Below are 24,278 nucleotides of genomic sequence, written 5' to 3'. Positions count from 1 at the left end.
CTCTGAGATATAAAAAGTAAATGTGGTTTTAACTATCTTAATGTTTCTTAGTTCATTATTTCCCAAGTTTTTGATTTCTTGGATATGTCAAAAAATTGACACAGTTGTGTTAAAATAGGTGGTAAATCATAATCTAGACCTTCTATATAATTTATATATTTTTCATGTGTACGTGGAACTATCTACTGTTTTTTCAAATGCTCTAATCATTCACCTATCACTTTTCACAAAGAATGTAATATTTATTTCAAAACAGTCATAAATGGGATAAATGTTACTCAATTTAAGTTTTTCTAGGTGTTCTAGGTATGGGGTGATGGGACACAATGTATTGAAACAAACAGCGAGGAAATTATAAGAAACTTTCTGCTAAAGAAATCCATTCTGAAATAAGGGTCCTGTGACATGTTCTTAGATAGCAAATACTCAAGAAAGGGAGCACCATGTCCAGTTTCCTAACATGCATCATGAAGAGTTTTGCCTATGGGATGAAAGAGGAAACTCAAATGTAGAAGAGGGATTTGCACAACCAAGCATGAGTTAGATTTAAGGAAAGCATGGCTGGGGAAAATAAAGTCTGCTGTTGAAAGCATGCAGGAAAAAAATATTATCAATGTCATCACCCTGAATAGTTTAATTCAACAAAGATTGGAGAAGCCCAGGAATATCAGGCTGGGAAACTTTTACTTTGTTCTGCAGATAATAGAGACTTGTTGACTACTTTGCAGCTCCTACATGAAGTGTAGTTATTGATTGAATGGTACCTATGGGTTTTATTCTTTGTTTCTTCCTTATTTTTTTTAATAAAGTACTAATGAAAGAATAGTGTCAAGAGAAATAAAAACACTTGGGATAAGCACACACAAGCCCAGTATCAACCCCAGTAAATTTCACAACTGGATCATATTTCGGGGAACAGTTTTCTTCTTTCTCCATTATTGACCTTTGGCTTCAATCAATATAGGCCATTGGTATTTTATGTAGTAACACCTTTTCTTTTGGCCAGATAAGCAGGTTTTAACTTTTTTTTTGTTTTTCCTGAAGAATAGCCACCTCCATACCAAACTAGAAGAGTGTCATCTTGATATATTTTACCTTTAGATTTAAGCAAAGCTAACATTTAAACTTCTAAAAAGAATCTTAAGTGACCAAAATATGAATCATTTATTAGATGATTCAATAAAAGTCTCTCACTTCCTTCATTGCAAATTCCTGCCAAACTTCATGACCATTCATTTTGCAAGCATGTCCCCTCACTTTAAGTTACCTGGTAAACTTAAAGTTTTAGTGAAGATTAGCTCTCAACTTTTCATTATTTAGAATGTCTTGAGCTGTGCATGGTGATGTACACTTATAATTCCAGAGACATGGGAGGCTGAGGAAGGGGTATAGAAAATTCGAGGCCAACCTCAGCCATTTAGAGAGGATCTAAGCAACTTAGCAAATTCTATCAAAATGGAAAAGGTTGGGGATGTGGCTCACTGATTAATCAACTCTCAGTGATTAATCACTTTCTGGTACCAAAAACGAATGTGTGAATTAACGAATGAATTAATAAATAGAATGTCTATTTGATAAGCACTTAACCACAATTCATTCACTGGTAATGAGGAGTACATAGATTCCCTTTTCACACCAAGTTTCTGTCTGTTCTGTCTGGTAAGCACAGTAGAAAGTAAAAGGGCTTTAAATCAACAAAATGATCTTGTTAAGAGATTAATAGTTATGATTATAATTTGCAAGATTACAAACTATACTTGTGTTAGTCAGCCTTTCATTGGTGGGAGCAAAATACCTGAGAAAAACAATTTACAGAAGGAAAAGTTTATTTGGAACTCATTGTTGCAGAGTTCATTCAGTTCATGGTTGGCTGACTCCATTACAGAAACCTCATAGCAGAAAGGTGTAGTGAAGGAAAGAAAGGTGTTCAGCTCCTGTTATATTAAGGAGAGAGAGAGAGAGAGAGAGAGAGAGAGAGAGAGAGAGAGAGTTAGGAATAAGATATATTCTCTCCAAAGGCATGCAAAAATTGATCTACTTTCCTCCAGCCATGCCACATATGCCTGCGGTTACCAACCAGTAGACCACTGAAATTATTGTTATCAAATAGATAAACTATCTATAATAACTAGCATAATCAAATCATGCCACCTTTGTACACTTCTGCATTACCTAATACATGAGCTTTTGTGGGTCACCTCATATTCAAACTATAATAACATATTTTAAATGCACTCTTATGGAAAATATCAATTGTTAATATCATATTTAGTTGCCTTCATCTCCATGAAGGTAAACTTTCCTGTAATTTAGGGAATATTCTATAGATAAGACTAGGATTGTTTCTTTGTTAAATTATATTTATTTCCTTATTGGTTATCTAACATCTGTGTCTAAGATTTCAATGTAGCATATATTTTTTTTTTGTATTTTGGGAATTTTATTCTCAGATATTCTCTCTAAGAAAAATAACTCAAAGGTCTGTCATAAGTATTCTAGTACATTTTTGAGGTGCTATGATTATTATTTTTGTTGTCATTGTTTTTCTGTTGTTACTATTGCATCTCCCAGACAGGATTTTTATAGACTCATAATACTGTCACACTTAGAGATAGAATTTATTTAATTTTTTTCTGATTCATACAGGGGATTCAGGCAGGATGAAGTTCAAGTATTATTTAATTTAAGGAAGATGTACTATTTATTGAAACATACGAAAACAAGTTTTTAATTTATATCCAAATCATATTATCAGCAAGACAGATTTTTTTTTCAATGAGCAACAATTGAATTTTTTAACCTAATAACTTAATACCAGGAGTATCTTGAAAAGATATAATCATATTTTCTTTCTCTAGCTCTTTCTCTATTAAAGGGCACCAATTTATACAGCAGAAGCTTGAATTGCAATGATATTGTCTATTCCTGGATATGCTGTTTCTGTAAATCTGGACCATACCACATTGTTTATCTCCTCGGAAGTGACCTCATTCTTCATACTAAAAGTGACCTTTATATTTCCAAGGTGACTTTCCTTGAACAACCACAAGAAAAATGTGCTTCTTTATTTTTCACAATTTTTCAATCCTGAACAGCTTTCAGAGAACATACTCTAAAAGGTTTTAGAAGCAAAGATAATCTGAGAATACCCCATTTAATTGACAAACAGATTTTTAACCTGTTATCTCCTTCTAATTGGAAAACTGCTTTTTTGTTTTTCTGCTCAGGTCTTTCTGTCAATACAGTCATAAACTGACTTATTCATTTATATTGGTAAAATAGCTTCAGAGGTGGCAACTACATGATGATGTTTTACAGGAGCAAAAGTAAATTAGTCACATATTCCTCTCCTTTGGAGGGCTTTGGGAAAGATGTTTCTTAGAAGTTTTTAGCAAGTTCCACACTTAATCTTTTTCGCCAATTATTTTTTTCTTTTCCTTTCCATGCATATTAATTTAGGCACTTTTCCACTGGTTTTCAATTAACTAACTTTCACTGTAGCCAATTTGTTCCTAAAAATATGAATGAAGTCCAAATTTCATGTAGTGTCTCTCAAATCTGCAATGCCAATTTTTCTTTTCTTTCTTTCTCACTTTTTTTTTGTTGTTTGTTTGCACTAGATACCAAACTCAGGATGATCTGTCATTAAACTACACCCCAGCCTTTTTGTTTTTTTGAGACAGGTTCTTGCTAAGTTGGTGAGACTAGCCCTAAATCTGTGATTCCCCTATTTCTCAGCCTTCCAAGTAGTTGGGATCAGAGCTGTGTACCACTATACCTGGCTTTTAGTGTCAATTCATTTTTGAATTTAGAGTTTCAATAGCCTGTTGAAATTCATCCTCATTTCATTTTCTAACCCTTAAATTATTTTTGCTTTCTTTCTTACATTAATCACAATTCTTTGAGGAAAAAAAAATAATGTTGGCTGCTTCTACACTATATTTCACCAAGACCTTGACCTGACTAATGCTTCTCATTTATGATTTAGGAGAGAAAATAGTGTAGTATGAGGTGATTCTTGCTTAGGAATTGAGATAATATAAAACCTATAATTTAAAACTACATATTGCAATCTCAAGGAAACACGTAATTCTTTATTTTTCTATACAACCAATACCTCTATCATCTGGGCATCTGTTTCATTTTTATTTACATTAATTGTTAATTATATTTTCTTCCAGCTTCCCATGAAAAAAAAAGGAGCAGCAAATAATCTGCAGGTGATATTCTATATCTCCAGAGACTATTTTTTTTTTCTTTTTCATAAGCAGGTAGTTTGGGTATATCAGTCAAAAAGTATAAAGGATTGGGATAGATTAACAGTAAGGCTCTGTCTACCTGTTTCAATATTATTGATCTTTCTAAACTGCTGAAGTTTTTTAGGGAACATGGTATATTGCCCATTTCTTTACCTTGAAAGCCTAAAATAATTCTGATTTCTATTTTCTAGAGTACCTCACAACCATTCCACTCTATATAGGTCCAAATTAGAGAGATGTTAGAGACTGGTTGCATGTTGGAGGCTGGCCTCCTCCCTTGCTCATTCCATTGCTAAAGGCAATACTCCCTAACTTGTGAGACTGAGGGGTGCATCACTGTGACAAAGCTCTCAGCTTAGCACCCCAACCTGCTGCCTTGAAGCGCAATATTCAACACAAATGTGTAGGGGAAGCCAACTGATCATTTGAGGTCTCTAAGTCTCCAATTTCTTATGCCAAACCTGAATGACCACTAAAAGGCTCCCTGAGGTAAACCTAATCTTTAGCCCACAGTCAGAATTTTTTTTTAAAAAAAGACTTATTGGGAAAAATGTATCTATGTATAATTTGTAACAGTGAAATTATGTGAAAGAAAAATCAATGAGATCAGGGAATCCCAGAATCATGATGGTGGCTAGAAACAAAGCATATGAGTATTCTAAATCTGGGAGTCTCACTGCTCATGGAAACAAACTGAAAATTTTGCTGTTCAGTCTTCCTTCTTCCCTTTCTGTTGTTGGAAGTCTCTGAAAACAGACTGTGAAAAGTCTCTAATACTCTTAATTTTATCTTGGTGAAATCTAAGATCAGAATCTGAAACCAGAATTTTGCAAAGTTAGGAATCATGAAAAATTGAGAGCTTATCATATTATTAATTAACCATTAACCTTTGTCCAAATATACAAAGAAAGTGAATAAGATTTGCATATCACTATTCCTTATTCTGCATTTTTGTATAATCCTTTTAGATTTCTGTTTAGATCCATATAGTAAGAAAGATAGTAAAGTAGTACCATTATTATTTAGTCCTGTGTTTTAGTAATTTTCTGTAGAATTCAGTATAAACTTGAGAAATAAATATTCATCATGTGAAAGTAGATATGGTCTAATATGGTGTGTAATTTTTTTTTCGGTAAATTCCCAGCTCATATGTCATGAGTAGGTGCTCCCTCTCAGGATTTTTCACTCTTGGTTGTGAACTTACCGAAAAAAATTAAATATGACTTAATATAAAGGGCTTTAAATTATATTCAGAGTTGAAAATATGTCTAGTTTTTTATTAAATTATTCTTTAGGAACAACAAATACATGTTTCTATAGATTTTAAAACAAAATGGCAATCGATGAAACTAACATTCTCTGAAAGACAATTATCTATTCTTCAATAGTTTTCACTCAAATATGTAGATATAGAGTCATAAAAGTTAAAAAAGATGTGGGACATTGTTTAACACTTATTCCCATCTTTCTTTTCCAGTAGTAGACTAATGAGCATATGGTAAATTTCCCCATTAAAAATCTTGTGATATGCATGTGTTTAGGTTGTTTGTGTATGCAACCAATAATATTCCTTCATCACAAAAAACTCCAATGTGAACTACTTGTACCACTGCATGATTCCAAAAAATTATAATCACCTTTCTACCACAATCAATGAAATATTTGCAATGCAAATAAACATAATATTCACAAAGTTTAAAATTGAATGCAATCTCATTTATATAAACTAAATCATTTTATATTAGTTGTATGTATATTTAAAAGCAACGATCTTGCCTCATGCTTTATAATGCACCTGCTCCAAACCTTTTTGTAAAGGACCAATTTCAAAAGTAAGAAAATAGTGATAGTACTAATTTTAAAATTGATGTGCTCATTTTCACACTTCAATTAAAATTAGAGAATTCAAAGACTTATACTCAGAGATAATCCATCTTCCTGCTCAATACACAAGAGAAGAAGATTTACAAATTGAATTAATTGCTTGCCTTTTAATTTTTATTAATATTTTTCTTATTACAATTTTGATTTGTTATTTTTAGCTATACATGAAAGTAGAGTCATTTCTAACATATTTATAGAAACATGGAGTATATCGTATTTTAATTAGGATCCAAGTCTTGTGGATGTGCATGGTTTGGAAATTTAAAATCACATCAATGTTTACTGCAGCTCAATTAACAATAGTGAAACTATGGAAGTAACCTCAGTACTCTTCAATAGAAGAGTGGATAAAGAAAATTTTATATATATTATACGTGATATAAATCATATATATGATGGAACATATATGCAATGGACTATATATTATAATATATATGATATATATGATGTAATATTACTCATGCATTAAGATGAATGATTTTATGGTAGTTGCCAGTAAATGGGTGTATCTGGATACTATCATGACAAGTTTGAAATAAACAAATCCCCAAAAAACAAAGGCTGAATGCTCTCTCCGACATAAGGATGCTAACACAACAATTGGGCAGGGATAGATTTTCAATGTATGCCTTTGACTACTATTCAGATGGGGGGAATGAGATTTCATGAGATTGCAAGGCGAGAGTTTGGGCAAAACTCTTAAATTCTGATTTCCCATGATTCTAACTTTATTATTATTATTTTTTGATCCAATCCATGCTCCTTTCATTTATTTTGACTTTTGAAATATAGAAAGAGCATATTCTGTTCCTAATCACTATAATCTTGAAGAGACCTTTACTTGTTTGATCTTTAGTTCAAAATAAAATGGACAAAACTCAAACACTAAAACATAAATCTTGCAATTGTGTGTCATCAGGTGAGATCAGGAAAACTTTAGGTGGAAATTCCACCCAGTTTCTGGCATTTTATTTCAGAACTCCTACATATTGGCTGATATCTGATTTAATGACTTACCTAATCCTAATACTGGATAACATCCCTATGTTCTTCTGTTGATTGAAACTAAATGTCAAAATGATAAAAACAATCAAGTCTATCTGACTCCATTGAAATGTTAAAAATCCCATAAACCTAAAATCCACAAACAAAAGTTGTCCTTATGTTAAGGACACCAGATATTACTATTTTTATGATTATTCAATTTCCAGAATAGCAATGGATTCACATTAGAAGCCTATAAATGTTCCAATTTTATGTCTTCAAAAAAGGAAGACTGCCAAAAACCTACTACTATTTCAAATAACTTTCCTCGCTTATAAATTTTTTTAAATCAAAAATTTCCATATTAGTGAGCCGCCATAGTATAACATGAAAGTTGCAAGATAATAAGCCCAATGATTAAATACAGTTGGTATTCATAATTATTTTGAAATTACATTTGGTAGCAATCACTAAGTTTTTAAGTTTTCATTTATGAAGACAAAGTGGCTCTGAGGTGATTAGTCATTTGTGAAGCATGACTGCCTGGCAGGATTTTTATGGAGCTTGAAATTTACAGTAAGTGGAACTTAGTCATTCTTACATTCTTTTAGAATGAAAGGTGATAAATCTCAATGTGTATGTGCTATGTCGATGGGATGGCCCACTGTTCCGAGGTGGTAAATGAAATCCTTTAAACTGTGTATTTAAATATGCATCATTCCACTGAGAAGTAGGGGGCACTGGTTATGAATCAACAGGACTTCAAGATATGTGTTTCCTCTTTTATTTTTCTTTTTATCTCTTAATCTAATTCATGATATTCAACCATGTAGAAAACAACATGGCTTGAATAAGTAATATCTTATTGTCAAAATAGCTACAGGAGTAATAAAGCAGGTCTGCCTTGCTCTGAATAGAATATGAGATGAAAAATAAGAAGCAAGCCCGAGAGTTAACTTCCTTTAGGAAATAAGGACAGATGTGTAAGAAGTAGCATGAAAAATATCACACAATTTTGCTTGAAGACACTTATATGCCCCTCACACATTTATCTTTAACTTGGAATTTTTAGAATAATATTTTCCTAAATAACTAATAGCTCTGGGCTGGGGTTGTAGCACAGTGGTAGAGCACTTGCCTAGTATGTGTGAGGCCCTGGGTTTGATTCTCAGCACCTCATGTAAATAAATAAAATAAACATCCATTGAAACTAAAAAAAAACATTGAAAGATAAATTTAAAAAATAGCACTGTCTATTGGCATCCTTTGTATTATACTATGAAGGATTCCTTGTTTGGATCATTCTCTTAATTAATCTATATGGGTACAGGTGAGAAGGAAGAAAATGCTCACTAATGCTAATAATCAGACTTATGTTAAAAATGTGTTCCTTTAAAGAATTCAAACCAAAGGTTGATATAAACTTCATAAAATGGAAGAAGAATTAAATGACACTCAATAAAAGGCAGACTTCTTGCCATGAAGTAGTATTAAAAAACCAATTCAGATATGTAATATAAGCAAAGATCTTCTCAATCTTTGGGCCCCATAGGTAAGTAAAAGTTTCTGACCAAGGTGAAATACAGCCACATAGACTAAGTTTATGTGGAGGGAAGAAAAATCTATACTCTGGATCTTATCATTGTTATAATCCTTTTATATTTGTTGCTGATTTTAAGAATCACATTTTAATATTAAAATTCAAGCTGAAAAGTGTTTGTTCCATTAAATATTTGTGTCAAGTATTTTCCAATTCCAAATCAGAACACAAGGTTTGGCAAACATGCTAATTTGTATACTTTAGAAAAAGTATTCAAAATATATTATTTTTTGGCTTTAATCTAATACATTGTCATTACTAGACATATTTTGATTACAAAACCAAAAATATTAGCAAGATATTTTCCTTTTTCCAAACATGTTTAAAATGTTAACAGTCTGTTTCTCTAGATCAATTCTAGAAAGGCTTCTCCAGAACTAACATAATAAACTTTTCCTCCTTTTCCATGGTATAGTGCAAGTAATACAGACACCAGTCAGCAATTATTATTTAAAAACCTAAATAAGTACCATCAATTATATGTTCTTCCAAAAGCTACTTTCAAATGATTATTCAAAATATACACATCTTATCCATTCTTCTTCTACTGTATTTCAAGGTTTTAAACTATTGATTCTGGTTATCTGAATAAAGAAAATGTTCCTCAGGCCCTTTTTTCTTTCTTGGACAAGGCATATCCAATGACAGACATATTCTTCATCATCTCATGTTACAGGTATCTTCCCTTTAGTTTGTAAAGCCAAGTTCATTAATTGCCAATATTTTACATCTGGAACAGAGCTGTGAATGCTTTTAGCATATATAAATTTTCCCCCAATACTTCCTCTTCTATATCTTGCTGAGATTATTCTATAAGGTGGTGAGAAAAAGGGATACTAAGATTGTAATAAAAAACTTAGTCTTAATTTCAATACCATGAGTATTTTAGAGGGATCTCTTAATGTATCTGGATTACAGTTTTCTCAGTATTAACGTAAACAAGTTTAGATAAACTTACACAAGTTATATATTACATGATTCTATACTTCTTTGGAAAGATCCTTGGTTTATCACAATCATCCTGTATTTCAGAAGGGTCAAAAAATTATGGACCAGGTTTTCAAAATATAATTTTATTATTTATTAGTTAAGTTCACTGTGATACATTATTGACTATTTCTAATGTAGAAGATGAAAATAGTTTCTAATGCCTTATATACCTGTTTTGTGTTTGATGTGATGGATTATAGCTCAAGGCTAAATTAGTATTAATTTCTTTCCCACTTTATTAAATGTTTAATGTAAATCTCTTGCTCTCTTGAATCTTTCAATGACTGATTTCAAGGCACATACTAAATGAGGCACTAACCTTTTTTCAATATACAAATAATTATGTGTATGTTGAACTCCATTAGGTGTCAGCTACGTATTTCTGATGTTCTTTTCCACAGTCTATCACAATAATTTATCCAGCGTCATATTTTCCCTTTCAAATTTTAAATTCTCTGACAGTAGTAGTAACCTCATGTGATTCATCTTTATATACAAAAATGTATATTTTGCTTTATTGCACATAATAGAAACTCCATAGATACTTAAAAATAAGTAAATTCACACTATGGTAATAACCAGCATCACAACCCTATCACTGTGAGGCACTCTTCTTCTTATTCTTCTTCTCATTCATTGTACTTTTTTTAAAAAAATGACCTTCTATAGAAAACTTATCTCTATAATATTGGAAAACATCATAAATCAACTTATAAGTAAATTTTGAAATACAATGTTTAAAATTCTATTTTAGAATTCATTTTCAAAAGTTAGCTTACATAAATCTTTTATTATGTTAAAATTATAATAACTATACTAAACAGAAGATTTCATTAGGACAAACTAATATATTTACATAACATAATTTGATCAGTTTTGATCAATTTCATAGCCCCATATTATCTCAGAATTTAGCATATCTTGAGACAATTTAAGAAATGAATGTGTCATTCAAAAATTTATTTTCATATCCAATACATTGTAAAATCTAGTAAAATAAATAATAGGGTTTATTATTTTCCTACAGTAATAATAAATACATTTTCTCTAAGGGAATAATTGTATTGATATATCCTTGTGCCGTTTTATCAATCACTGTTAAATTAAATTAAGAGTGGCCTAAAGATGCTTCCTGGAATTACAAACACTAAACTAAATGTACAAACTGCTACCAAACTTGATAATTACATAAACAAGTAACTAATTATTAGGCAATCATAACAGATGAATTTTCTACTATTAATGGGCTGAAAGCTGCTCAAACATGTCCAAGTATGGCATTTGCCAAATTGCAGCAAATCCAGTTAAGTATGCACATAATTTTGGCTCCTCTGGATGTAGTTAGGGCCTGCACCTGTAGGCGGGAGTTGTTAGAGCTGCTTTTGGTTTACAGTGCTGACCAGTTTATGAGCCTCTCCCCCCCCCCTTTCAGTTAAATTCTGCTAAATTTAGTGTGCCAGGTTTTTATTTTAACATTTCTCTGACACACTTTCTTTCAATGTGTAACTAGGATAATATGGGTACTTATTTTTAGTATTGCTTGAGGATGGGAAGCAATAATTCATGAAAATGTTTGGCAGAGTGTCCTTCAAAGAGTAAGAGCACAATGGCAGCTAAATCTTAATAAGAGAACAGAAAACAAAAGGCTTATTTGGATCCATTATCCTAAAACATAACTATTTCCAGACTTGCTTGGTAACTATGCGGTATCATGGTTCACAATATTAAAATGTTAAAAAAATTAAAGACTGAAACTCCTCATTCTTACCTACAAGCAATATTTACTCTGGGTTTTAAAAAAAAATACAACACAGATATGCATGAATAATTGTGAAAAATCTACTGAAGAAAGTGGTAAATTAAACAGAAGATACTGAGAGATGATTGATAGAAAAGTGAGTCATTGAATGAGTGGAAGGACAAGAAGGATTTAGTTACACCAGATTGGAAGTTGGGCAGATCATTATGAAAAGATTGAAGAAAAACAACAAAACTATAATGATTGGAGTTTGAGGCCCTGGCAAGTATTATAATCCTTACTATAAAATGAAAATATCTGCAGTAAAAGCGATAATTTTGTGAGTGTGATAGACACTATGAATTACTAATGATCACAGTGTAATAAGAAGTGTGGTATTGAGTTAAATTGATTTCATAATATAAGTATTGTTATGAATGTTGTGTTTAAGACTAATAAAACGGGTCATAACTTTGTCCTACATAATAAAAATGGGAAGAATAAGTGAGCAAAACAGCCCTGAATATAAATTCATTGCACTGAATGAGAGATTTTAATTATAAAGGAGTCAGAGAGCTAGTAAGAATGTATGAATGACGGTCTTGGTTCTGATCTTGAAAAGAGTTGCTGAAGCTGCAGAAGTCCAGAAATCCTCACTTGGAAGATACGTGGGTTTCAATTAAAATACAATCCATGCGTGGGCTGTGTTGTCAATTCATGAATCCCAGAAAACAGAATTTAACAATGGGAAGAGGATTATATATGAAACCATGATATCAAATTAATTCTGAAAAATGTGTATTGTAGGAAGACATGACATTGACATAAAGCCACAGGCATAGAAAAGTCCTTCATTGGATTTGCTGTTTTTTTTCCTTTAAATCACTTCAAGTTTATATTTATATAAGAAAAGGAAAAAGCAAACTATAAGACTTAGAATGGTTGTTCAGAAATAAGTTGTGGTGTAGTCCAAAGTGTGTTGTACATTTAAGATAGCACTGCTATAGTTATAGAATCTTACACATATCTGAATATGGTTTATTCATCATATGCTATATTCATCATATCAGAAATTATTTTAACTGAGGGATAATTATTATTTATACTTGAATGTTCTCTTAATTTTTTAATTTCAGATTATAAGAGTTTGATTTTCAACTAAAATTTTTTCTTGCTAAGAGAAATAACTTGGAATCTCCCTGCAGATGTTACTGTGTGCTACAACATTAAAGTTGTTGTTGTTAATAAATCACTCAGTCATACTTGATCGACAAGTATGGGTTCAGAACACTGAGACAATGTCTCTTCAAAAACTTAAAATGCCTTCTAATGTTTACATTTGATTGTTCAATAATTATAGAATAAAATGTCACTGCCAATGTATAGTACACACAAGTATGGCATTTAACCGTTTTCTTTTTTTAGAGATTTGGAAAAATGGTGGTTTAAATATTGTGGCTGTTGATCTGATCATCCTACACACTATTATGTTTATTTATCTACCACTGCTTGAATTTTCAAGGATGTGTAAGTTTTTTTTCATCCATAAAGCACAGGAAGATAATCTAGTTATGAATAGAGGTTATTTGAAATTAATCCAACAAGGAAATCCACAGCTGTTCTAAGTATCAACACTAGAGAAGTTCAAGAGGTTTTTGAAGGAGATGGCCCAGAAGCCAATCAAAGACACAGATGCTGCCTCTGGAAGCACACTGGATCCATCTCCATCTGGGCCCTTGGTGTGCCAAGTTTGTCTCATAAGTGGTCACAGCAGTTAGGTTCTCTGCTCCAGATGAGAGAGAAAGGCACCAAAGTGAACTATTCTCCACCCTGCAATCAACAAGAAAATGCTGTGCCAAGTGAAATTGTAATTATATATACACTGATGCGTTAATGAGCTTTGAAAATGTTCAGTTGGATAAAAGTGTCTGGATCTGTCTAAAACAACTATGTATCTGGAAATTCAATACACATTATTAATTACAAGGCTGTGTGCCAGAGTGTGTTTGCCTGTATGTGCACTTTTGGAGCAAAACTGTGAGCATAGTACATAGATGTTACTGTTTTTGCTTAGACATTTAGCTCCTTAAAATGCTTTCATCTGAATTAAGAAACACTTCAAAATACTACCATTATATTGAAATTACCTAAGGGAAGCACCAGGACTTTCATCAACTTTTAGATAGAAACTCAAATCCAACAACAACTATCTTTGAAAAATAAACTGACTTGGAAATGTTTTCCCTTTAGTATGGATCAAATCCTAGTAATAAAGACGTGCTGGGCTGTCTGCCCAGAGACCATACAGTTCTCATAGCTAGCGTCCCTCAACTGTTTTCTGTAAATTAAATTAGTTCAAGCTGCACAATTGAAAACTAAATAAATCTCTTGGGGAACAAATAAAAGAAAATCTGAATTCTTCATAGTATAACTTACATTACTTCAGACTCTAATCAGCATTACATATATTTTTGTTAAAAATTGAGAAAAAATTGTGCAACACCTCTAGAAAGCAGTGTGGAGATTACTCAAAAAAAAATAATAAACTAGGAATGAACTGCCATTTATCCCACTCCTAAGCATATATCCAAAAGATTTAAAATCAGCATACTATAGTGCAACAGCCACATCAATGCTTAGAGAAGCACAATTCACAGTAGTCAATTCCTGTATGAACCTGCATATTCATTTGATAAATAAAATTTATCATTTATTTTAGCTTCATCCAATTATAACACTAACTCCAGTACCATATTTCCTTGTCTAGTATTCAAATTTTAGAATTGATAACTGTCAAGTTTTTAATATAAAATTTACTATTTGCAAGGTTTCAGCATAAAATTATCTCTATGCAAGATCCATGGCCAAAGTTCTGGACTCATTAGAAGGAGCCTAGGTATTGGAGATCAATTAGGATACATCATTGGCTAGCCTTTAGGTAGTTCACTGAAGATCCATTAAGTGGCCAAATATTTATTTTTTAATAATTAGAATAAACTAAATTTGTCTCAATACATCTTTATGTAAAAAAATGCAGTATTTTAAGTAGGAAAAAACATGGTAAAATCAGTAGATGCCATAATCTTTATTCATACAATAGGGAGAATATGCATATAATACTTATTTTTAAGATGATAAAAGAAGTACTGCAAATCTAGAATAGTAGATTTCAATTGAAAGCAAAGCCCTGAAACTCAGTGAAATTCAGTAGATTTCATCAAAACTGTACTTGAGGCTAAAATTACTCAACTACGTTCCATTTAGCTACAACCATAATCTGTCTTGCTATGTAAAATATGATTCATAGACATATAGAACCAGAATCAGCACTATAGTGCAACACCTCTGGAAAGCAGTGTGGAGCTTACCCCCCCCCCCCCTCAAAAAAATAGAAATGTAACCACCATTTATCCCACTCTTCAGCATATACACAAAGATTTAAAATCAGCATACTATAATGAAACAGCCACATCAATGCTTATAACAGCACAATTCACAGTTAAAAAGCTATGGAATCCAAGGAGATGTCCATTAACAGATGAATGGATAAAGAAATTGTGGTATATATACACAATGGTATCTTACTTAGCCAAAAAGAAGAATGTCTCTGTGACATTTGCCAGTACATGAATGGATCTATATAATATTATGCTAAGTGAAATAAGCCAAAATGTGGAAGCTATCCCACAATAAAAGTAAGGAGGAGAAGAAGAGAAGTTCAGTACATTAGACAAAGCAAAACAAAAGGAAGGAAGGGAATATAGGAAAAGGAAAGACAGTACAATAAATCTAACATGAGTTTCCTATGTGCACATATGAAATTACCTAAGTGAACTGCACCATCAGGCCCAGCCACAACAATGGTGTCCCTATTAGAAAAGATATATCATATGCTGGTATAATTTTATCAAAATGGATTCTATTGTCATGTATAAGTAATAAGAACAAATAAAATATATTTTTTTAATTGAGAAACTCAATTAATCTTGTCCAAGTCACCTAAATGCAACACCGTTTAACAAGACCTTCATGCTATTGATTACCCATTAAAATCAAAATACCACTATTCTAATGTGCAGTTTCATAAGCTTCCAAAGCTTTCTATTTTATTTATATAATTGGGCTAGACTCTAGGTCTTGACACAAATGGCATACACAAAACCAGGGGGCAAAAATGAAATCACAGTGAAACAGGCATGTGGTCAATTTTGTATATAAAGATGACAGGAAATATTTAGCAATATTTCTAGACCTGTGGTTCTCATAATTATTTTTAAATAAAAATCACCTAAAGAACACTTAAAATTCCCTAAAGCAGGAGCCCAACTCAAAGACAATTAAATTAGGATTACTAGAGGTGAGTCAGGGCTATTGGCAATTTTGAAAATCTTCCAAAGAAACGTTAGTTTTCAGCCAAAGTGAAATCCAGCACATAACAGAACATTTAGCTGGGATTCTAATTGAATTAAATTGATCTGGATCAATGATTTTCAAATTTTTCTAGAAAATTGTTAGCTATATAAAGACACATTATCCAAAAAAAATCCAAAAATACAGGTGTCGCCCTTATTTCTAAAACACAAAAATTTTGAAATACACATTTTTTCATAGTTAATTTTTACTCAATTATGCTGAGGTGAAATTGTATGAACAATTCACCTCTTTACCATGGGGATATAAACTATGGCCAAAATTTAATTGCAAGCACTTAATCTGGAGATTGAATTGAATTATATTGGGCAATAAGGAAGGTTTTTTAAAAGTTTTTTTTTTGTATATTTCTATCTAATCTTCATATAATTTATTTATTTTTTTCCTTGATATAATATAGACTGCTTCCAGTACAAATTTTTTATTATTTTATATTATTTGTTCTAATTATTCACAACAGCAGAATGCATTTTGATTCAATGTACACAAATGGAGCACAACTGTTCAATTATCTTACTATACATGATGTACAGTTGCACCATATGTGCAGTCATACATGTAACTAGGGTAATGATGTTCATCTCATTCCACCATGGTTCCTACCCCTGACCCCTCCCCTCTCGTCCCTCCCCTTTGCCCAATCAAAAGTTCTCCATTCTCCCCACACTCCCTCCCATTTTGGATCAGCATCCACTTATCAGAGAGAACATTTAGCCTCTGTTTTGGGTGGGATTGGATTACTTTGCTTAGCATGATATTCTCCAACTCCATTTACCTGCAAATGCCATAATTTTATTCTCTTTAATGCTGAGTTATATTCCATTGGGTGTATATACCACAGTTTCTTTATTAATTCATCTGTCCAGGAGCATCTAGGCTGGTCCCATAGTTTAGCTGTTGTGAATTAAACTGCTATGAACAATGTTGTGGCTGTATCATATAGTCATTTATTTGTTAATTTTTTATTTTATTTCTTGTGCTTTAGGAGTCACTACAATATTGAAAATGGACACCCTTGCCCTGTTCTCAGTCTTAGGGAGAAAACATCCAGTTTCTCACAATTAACTTTGATGTTAGTTATAGAATTTTTAAAAGATATCCTTTATCAATTTGAGGAAGTTCTTCTCTATTCTTAGTTTGTTGAGAATTTGTAACCACATGAAAATGTTGTGATAAGTGAAATGCCTGACTACATCAATTATAAGATCCTATAATTTTTCTTCTTCTTTAGTGTATGAATGTGGTAAATCTCATTCATTTACTTTCAAATATTGAATTAGTCTTGCTCAACTTGTATTGATTCCACCTGAAGTAGTGTATTATATATTTTTAATTTGGATTTAATTCGTGAATTTTTTCATAGGAATTTTACATCTATGTTCAAGAGATATAATGCTCCATGGTTTTCATGTCTTAGATATTTTTACATTGTTTTGGTGTTCATGTAATATAAATTTTATATGAGGTATTAGGTTCTTTGCTTCTAGTTTCTGAGGGAGAGATTATGAAGAATTGCAATCATTGTATATGTTAATGTGTAATAGAAATTCACCAGTGAAATCATCTGTGTTTGTTTCTTCTGTTGTTTTTAAGATTATTAATCATGGGTTCAATTCATTTAATAGCTGTAGAATAGTATTTGTACTATATATCTCATTTGTATTGCTAATAGCTTGTATTTTTTAAGGAATTCATTCATTTCATATGTCATAAATTTTGGGGAATAGAATTTTTCATAGAATTCCTGTTTTATTCTTTTGATATCCAAGAAATTAATGAAAATATCTCTTTCTTCATTTCTTACATAGATGATATATGTTTTCTATTATTTCTTATCGTTTAACCAGGTAAGAAGCTTATCAATTTTATTATTTATTATGTGGTGTGTATGAGTAACCTTGCGTGTTGACCAATGTAAAATTATTTATTATTCTCTTTTCTGAGAATAAATCTAATGACAATAATTTTAATCATTTTTGAATGCCCAAAAAACTATTTTTGCTGTACTTTTGAAGCATCATTTTGCTAACTACAGAATAGTTCAGTGTATGTAATTTAGTCAGTTCCATGACACTGTAACAAAATATCTGAGCCATCATATTCATGAAGAGAAAGAATTATTTTGATGTATTGTTCCAGAGATTTCAGTCCAAGATTGGATGGCCTCATGATTTTGGATCTCTGGCAAATTGTAGGAGTGTTTGGGAGAGTGAACTGTTCATCTCAAGAGAATTATAGAAGGGGAGACTGAGGCTCCTTATAGGCACACACTCAGTAACATAAGGCTCTCCCACAGTTCCAACATCCCCAAGGTACAACCACTTCCCCAAAACAATATTATTGGAACCAAGACATTAATAATTTGGGGGGAATTTAACATCCAAACTCTATAAGTACATGAACAAATGAATCTCAACTAATTTTATTGATTTTAGTTTATTTAAATAAATTATTATAGGATTAGTGTTATTTTGATATAATTTCATTTAAATTAATTATCACTTTTAAATCTTTAACATTGATTAAATCTATTAAATCTTATCTCTTTGACTTTCATTATATTCAAGTGTTTTGGATAGTGTGGATTGCATTAGTATCTTATTATTATAAAATAATTTAAAATATTTCATTTGACAATTGGCCTATTTTAAATCATATCCTATGGATAATTTTTCTGTCTAAAATTACTTGAGTTAATTCATTTGATCTCTTTTTCAGTTTATTTCATTAAAATTAATTTTAATATTTGATAAATTTATTTTATGGCATGGCCAATTTTTCTGTGGATTAAATTCTATTTAATTCAATTTCAATCTTTTCTCATCATAAATTGACAGATCCTGTTTTGACTTCCACATATCTAGTGCTTTGCTTTTGATAGATTATGGGAGGATGAAAAGAGTTTTCAAAACGAAATTGAGACTAGAATAGAATGGGGAAAAAAGCAGTTTGGGTCTGGTATTTTCTCAAATGAACTTAATTGAAGTGACAGCTGAGACCATTCTTTTAGCATATTTCAGTCAAAATATGCATTTTTATATCTAAGAAATAAAATACTAGCAATGATATACTCTATTCTTAGCCAGCTTTCAATATGAATTAGTCCCAGATCCTGTGAACATATATGTGTGTAGGTCTGAGCTTTGCTGTTTCCTTGACATCCCAAAGCAACAAAGTGAAATTCAGATTCTTCATCCAACAGTCAATTAAAATTTGGTCTCAATCTTTCTATGTCTTTCATTACATGAACTCTGTTCCCTACTTAGTCTGCATTCTTCACAATCTTGCAGTATAGAGTCTGTACACTTGATCCCAAATAGTTGTTCCTAGTATTCTGCTTGAAGACTCAACACAATAGCTCATTCCAGTACCATATTTGCTATTTCATTATAATTTTACATTGGTCAACACACATGGTTACTCGCACATACCACATAATTTTTAATGTTTTATAAGTGCATTATTATTTTAAAAATAAAGAGTGCTTTTCTTGTCATAACATAATTTTCAGGAATATTTATTGTATTATTGACTGTTAGTATACCTCATGTATGTATTTAAGTACTATGGATGGAATAATTCATCAAAGTCCCCCCAAAATATTCTAGTTCCAGCCATTTCTTCCCAAATGTTTTAAAACAGTTTAAAAACTTAGTCATGCCACCCAAAAAGTAAGTGATATAGATAGATAGTGACCTAAGCAATCCAAAGACTATATTTTTAAACCACCAGTCTCTATTATATCCATTGCAACTTATGATAAAAAATTCAAGGGAGAAATTTGTTCTTCCAGCATATAGTGCTCAGGTTCTGGAACTCTGGTATTTACCTAGGTATAAATATGTGCACCATCATCTTTTATCTATGTTACATATAGACAATTTTTTGTTAACAAATTAATTATTTTTTTGAACCTCAATTCTTTATCAACGGTAAGTATTAATTCCTTGTCAATAATTGATAATACTCAACATCATAGAATTGTGTGATGGTATACATATACGTTAATAAATAATATGCTTTGAACTTTGATTGATTTTTAATATGCAATGAATGAATATTATGTGTCATAATTAGAGAATGCAATTTCATATCAATTCTTACATGAAATCTTCATAGCAATCTTAAGTAGTCTTACTACTATATCAATTTGACAGATCTAAATGCTTAAGTTAACATATATGAATTATTTTTCCCACCATCAAACAAGGAGTAATTGATAGAGGTAATACATAACAGAAACCTAACTAATCTCAATATTTCTACTGACGATCTCACTGATTGTCAAGGTAAGACTTCAGGATCAGAAGCATTAAAAAATATTGGAAGATTATATAAGTGTAAATCATAGGTTCAACAAAAACCTAGAGAGTGTTAGGGATATAGTTCAGTTGTAGAGTGCTTTCTTTGCATGCATAAGGCCCTGGGTTCAATCCCCATCACCCCACACACATACACACACACACACACTTACACACACACACACACACACACACACACACACACACACAAAGCCCTACAGAATTGAACTCTTAGGAACTGGACTGCAATGTATTTTAAGCAGACCACATTGAAATACACATGTATTGTCAAGTATGAAAAACTTAGAGCTACACTAAAGTGTTTTGTGACTTGAAAAATCTGAAAAATGCAGAGCTTAACTGGGACTGGTTTAGTTTTTGAAATTCAAAGGAAAGAAGCATAAATCTCTATTTGATAGGAAGATCCAAACACACTCTCTCTCTCTCTCTCTCTCTCTCTCTCTCTTCTTGAGTTGGTATGTAGTGTATCTATGTGTTGTGAAAAGAGGCATGTTGAATTTCTTTTATATTTAATTACTTTTTTAATTATATATGACAGAATGCATTACAATTCTTATTACAGATAAACAGCACAATTTTTCGTATCTCTCGTTATATACATAGTACATTCACATTAATTCATGCCCTCATACATGTAATGGTCATCACATTCCACCGTCATTAATTACCCCCATGCCCCCTCCCTTCTCCTCCAACCCTTCTGCCCTATCTAGAGTTCATCTATTCCTTCCATGCTCCTTCTCCCTATCCCACTATGAATTAGCCTCCTTATATCAAAGAAAACATTCAGCATTTGTTTTTTTGGTATTGGATAACTTCACTTAGTATTATCTTCTCTAACTCCATCCATTAACCTGAAAATGCCATGATATTATTCTCTTTTATTTCTGAGTAATATTCCATTGTATATATATGCCACATTTTTATTATCCATTTGTCTATTGAAGGACATCTAGGTTGGTTCCACAGTTTAGCTTTTGTGAATTGTGCTGCTATGAACATTGATGTAGCTGCATCCCTGCAGTATGCTGTTTTTAAGTCCTTTGGGTATAGAATGAGGAGAGGAACAGCTGGGTCAAATGGTGGTTCCATCCCCAATTTTCCAAGAAATCTCCATATTGCTTTCCATATTGGCTGCACCAATTTGGAGTCCCACCAGCAGTGTATGAGTGTACCTTTTCCCCCACATCCTTGCCAACACTTACTGTTGTTTGTATGCATAATACCTCCCATTCTGACTAGAGTGAGATGAAATCTTAGAGTGGTTTTGATCTGCATTTCTCTAATTGCTAGAGATGATGACATTTTTAAAATTTGTTTGTTGACTGATTATATATCCCCTTCTGAGAAGTGTCTGTTCAGGTCCTTGGCCCATTTATTGATTGAGTTATTTGGGTTTTTGGTGTTTAACTTTTTGAGTTCTTTATACACTCTAGAGATTAGTGCTCTATCTGATGTGTGAGGGGTAAAGATTTGCTCCCAACATGTAGGCTCTCTATTTTTGAGTTCTTTATATACCCTAGAGATTAGTGCTCTATCTGTTGTGTGAGGGGTAAAGATTTGCTCCCAAGATGTAAGCTCCCTGTTCATCTCACAGATTATTCTTTTGCTGAGAAGAAACTTTTTAGTTTGAGTTTATCCCATTTATTAATTCATGATTTTAATTCTTGCACCAAAGGAGTCTTATTAAGGAAGTTGATGCCTAATCCCACATGATGAAGATTAGGGCCTACTTTTTTTCTTCTATTAGATGAAGGTTTCTGGTATTATACCTAAGTCCTTGATCCATTTTGAGTTGAGTTTGTGAATGATGAGAGATAGGGGTTTAATTTCATTTTCTTACATATGGATTTCCAGTTTTGCAGCACCTTTTGTTGAAGAGGCTATCTTTTATCCAATGAATAAAAGCACTATTTGTTGAAAAGGCTGTCTTTTATCCAATGAATACCACTTTTTGACACCTTTGTCTAATATAAGATAATTATGAATTTGTGGGTTAGTCTTTATGTCCTCTATTCTGTACCATTGTTCTACCAGTCTGTTTTGGTGCCAATGCCATGGCTTTTTTGTTACTATTGTTCTGTAGCATAGTTTAAATTCTGGTATAGTGATGCCACCTGCTTCCCTCTTCTTGCTAAGGATTGTGTTAGCTATTCTAGGTCTCTTAGTTCTCCAGATTAATTTCATGATTGCTTTTTCTATTTCTATGAAGAATGTCATTGGGATTTTGATTGAAATTGCATTAACTCTGTATAGTGCTTTTGAAGTATGTTTATTTTAATAATATTAATTCTGCGTATCCATTAGGTCTTCCACACAAAAGCTGAACAAAGCAAGTATAGAACTCAATAATACAATCAATAACTTAGTACCTGACTTGAAGGATAAAATATAGAATATTTTATCCTTCAAGGAGAGAATACAATTTCTCCTCAGCAGCACATGGATTCTTCTCTAAAATAGACCAAATACTATGCCACAAAGCAAGTATTAGCAAATATAAAAAAAGTAGAGATACTACTCTGTATCCTATCAAATCATAATGGAATGAAATTGAACACCAATGATAAAATAAGAAATAAAAGCTACTTGAACACCTGTGACTAAATAATATGCTACTGAATAAACAATGGGCTGAAGAAAACATCAAAGAGGAGATTAAAAAACTTTTAGAGGTGAATGAGAACACAGATACAACATATTGAAATCTCTTGGACACTAGGAAAGCAGTTCTAAGAGGAAAGTTTATTGCTTGGAGCTCATTCCTTAAGAGAAGAAAAAGTCAACAAATAAATTACTTAACATTATAATCTCAAAGCTCTAGAAAAAGACAAACAAATCAACACCAAAAGCAGTAGAAGACAGGAAATAATTTAAATCAGAGCTGAAATCAATGAAATTGAAACAAAAAGATACAATTGAAAAAACTGACAAAACAAAAAGTTGGTTCTTTGAAAAAATAAATAAATTTAAATAAAATTGATAGACCTGTAGCCATGTTAGCTAAGAGCAGGAGAGACAAAACTCAAATTACTAACATTTGTGATGAAAAAGAAAATATCACAAAGACATTATGGAAATACAGAAGATAAATAGAAATTATTTTGAGAACTTGTACTCCAATAAAATAGAAAATATCCAAGGCATTGGCAAATTCCTTAAATCATAGATTTGCCCAAATTGAATCAGGATAGTATACACAATTGGAAACAGATCAATTTCAAGTGATGAAATGGAAGACACCATCAAAAATCTTCCAACCAAGAAAAGGATACAGATGGATACACAGCCGAGTTCTACAAGATCTTTAAAGAAGAACTAATGTCAATATTCTTCAATTTATTTCAGGAAATAGAAAAAGAGGCAGCACTTGGAAACTCATTCTATGAGGCCAATTTCACAGTGTTTCCAAAACCAGGCAAAGACATATCAAAGAAAGAAAACTTCAGATCAATATTTCTCATGAACATAGATGCAAAAATTCTCAATAAAATTCTGGCAAATTGAATATAAAAACACATCAAAAAGATTGTGCACCATGATCAATTGAGATTTATCCCATGGATGCAAGGTTGGTTCAACATATGGAAATCAATAAATTTAACTTTCCACATTAATAGATTTAATGATAAGAATCATATGATCATCTCAATAGTCACAGAAAAGCATTTGACAAAATACACAACACCCCTTTATGTTCAAAACACTAGAAAAATTAGAGGTAACAGGAATATATTCAACATCATAAAGACTATCTATGCTAAGCCCCAGGCCAACATCATTCTAAATGAAGGAAAATTGAAGACATTTCCTCTAAAAACTGGAACAAGTCAGGGGTGCTCTCTTTCACCACTTCTATTTAACATAATTTTTGAAACATTGCCCAGAGCAATTAGATGAAAGAAATTAAAGGGATACACATAGAAAACGAAGAACTCAAATTGGCAAATGTGCTGATGATATGATTCCAAACTTAAAAAACCCTAAAAATTCCACCAGAAAACTTCTAGAATTAGTACATGAATTCAGCAAAGTAGTAGGATATAAAATCAATACTCATAAATCAACGG

The sequence above is a fragment of the Ictidomys tridecemlineatus genome, chromosome 4 (assembly GCF_052094955.1).
Source record: "Ictidomys tridecemlineatus isolate mIctTri1 chromosome 4, mIctTri1.hap1, whole genome shotgun sequence".
Taxonomy (NCBI): Eukaryota; Metazoa; Chordata; class Mammalia; order Rodentia; family Sciuridae; genus Ictidomys; species Ictidomys tridecemlineatus.
Note: the sequence above shows the minus strand (reverse complement) of the source record.